Below are 2,548 nucleotides of genomic sequence, written 5' to 3'. Positions count from 1 at the left end.
CTGGAGAGCAGGGGCTGAGCTTGGGGTGGATGAGGGTGGGAGCTGTACATGCCTCTGGTCACAAGGGGATTGTAGGGAAAAACAAGGACTCATACCTTTTCTGTCACCTGTTTGACTCTGCTCTGCCAGTCTACCTTTTATGGCCAAAGTTGCTTACAAAATGGTCGTGACTCACCTGCTAAGTTGTTCACCAGTTTGTCTCCCTCTCTTAGTGTCCCTGCTCAGCTTCTCCTCCCAGCAAGCTCTCAATCCACTTCTCTTGCCTTTCCTGTGAAGTTAAGGGTTCCAGGATTTTAATTCATATCTGTTTCATTTGGTCTCTTGTATCTTTGTTGTAGAGGATATGTGTAGTGCCTAGTCCACCATAGTGCAGAAAGCTTGACAATTCAAGGGTTTTCTTGGCTGTAATCTTTACAGAAGCAGATCACCAGGCCTTTCTCCCTCGGTCCTGCTGGGTGAACTTGAACCACCAGGGTTATTGTTGTTGTTGTGTGCTGTTGAGTCAGTTCAGACTCACAGCAACCCTGTAGAGAATTTATGAGGCTGTGAACTGTTACAAGAATGGAAAGCTTCATGTTTCTTCTGAGAAGCTGCTGGTGGATTCAAACTGCTGAACTTGTGGTTGGTAATGCCCCAATGCATTACCCATTAGTCAAGTGCAAACCATTTTTGGCACCCAGGAACCTTAAAAGGCAACCAGAGTAATTTCTTTTAAAAACACATGTTAGATCTAGGCACTGCACTACTCAAAACCCTCCAATGGCTCCCTGTGTCTCTAAGATTGAGAACAAAAGTCCTTTCAATATCTTTAAAGGCCCTACATCATGGTTCTAAAGCCTCTTTCTTTTCAATTCTCCTCACTACTCTGGTGCAGCCACACTGGTCTCCTTCAACTACAGCAGGAGACGTCCAACATTAGAAAATGAATGGTTTTTGCATGGGTTATATGCTATACCTGGCACACAGTTTCCACAGATACCCACATGGGAACTTCCAACTTCTCTTTCAAGTCTTTTCATAATGACTAAGGATTTATTTATTTAGCTTTGCTTGACTTGATGTTTTCAAAAAATGTTGTAAATTATATGGCTCTAGCCATGTAAATATATGGTCGTAAATTTTACCATGTGACTTTCAGGAGAAAGATGAAGCTTTCTGCTCCGGCAAAGATTTAAAGCCTCGTAAACCCTATACAGGATTGCTGTGAGTTGAAACCGACTCGATGGTACTTAACAACAACAACAACGATGTGACTTTGGACAATCCATACTGCTGTGGGTTTCAGTTTCATCAACTGTTAAATAGGGGGTGGTATAGGAATACTCCACCACTCGTCTGTCAGTTTGTCATACTGTGGTGGCTTGTGAGTTGCTGTGATTCTGAAAGCTATGCAACTGGTATATTAAATACCAGCAGGGTCACCCATAGTGGACAGGTTTCAGATGAGCTTCCAGACAGTGACAGACTAGGAAGAAAGAGTGACAAACTACTTCCGAATATTAAGTCTTATGAATAGCAGAGGAACACTGTCAGATATAGTGCCAGAAAATGAGCCCCTCAGGTTGGAAGGCACTCAAAATGCAACTGGGGAAAGAGCTGCCTCCTCAAAGTAGAGTTGACCTTGATGATACGAATGGAATAAAGCCTGTGGGAGAAAAGCCTGAGGGACCTTCATCTGTTGATGGGGCACAACTCAAAATGAAGAGAAACAGCTGTAAAATCCATTGAAAATCTGAACATGGAATGTACAAAATATGTATCTGGGAAAATTGGAAGTTGTCAAAAATGAAATGGAACGCATAAACATCAATATCTTAGGCATTAGTGAGTTGAAATGGACTGTTATTGGCCATTTTGAATCTGATAATCACATGGTTTACTATGCCAGGAATGACAAATTGAAGAGGAATGGTGTTGCATTCATTGTCAAGGAGAACATATCCAGATCAGTCATGATGAGGTACAACTCAGTCAGTGATAGGATAATATCCATGCGCCTACAGGGAAGCCCAGTTAATACCACTGTTATTCAAATTTATGCACCAACCACTAAAGCCAGTGAGGATGAAATGGAAGAATTCTACCAACTTTTACAATCTGAAATTTATCAAACATGCAATAAAGATGTATTGCTTATTACTGGTGATTGGAATGTAAAGGTTGGGAGCAAAGAGGAAGGATCAGTAGTTGGAAAATATGGCCTTGGTGATAGAAATGATGCTGGAGATACATGATAGAATTCTGCAAAACCAATGATTTGTTCATTTCAAATACCTTCTTTATGCAGCATAAGAGACCTCACCCGATGGAATACATAGAAATCAAATTGACTACATCTGCAGAAAGAGAAGATGGAAAAGTTCCATATCATCAGTCAAAACAAGGCCAGGGGCAGACTGTGGAACAGATCATCAATTGCTCATATGCAAATTCAGACTGAAGCTGAAAAAAATGAAAACAAGTCCACAAGAGCCAAAATATGACCTTGAATATATCCTACCTGAATTTAGAGATCATCTGAAGAACAGATTTGATACATTAAACACTA

The sequence above is a fragment of the Chrysochloris asiatica genome, unplaced genomic scaffold (genome assembly GCF_000296735.1).
Source record: "Chrysochloris asiatica unplaced genomic scaffold, ChrAsi1.0 scaffold00039, whole genome shotgun sequence".
Classification (NCBI taxonomy): domain Eukaryota; kingdom Metazoa; phylum Chordata; class Mammalia; order Afrosoricida; family Chrysochloridae; genus Chrysochloris; species Chrysochloris asiatica.
Note: the sequence above shows the minus strand (reverse complement) of the source record.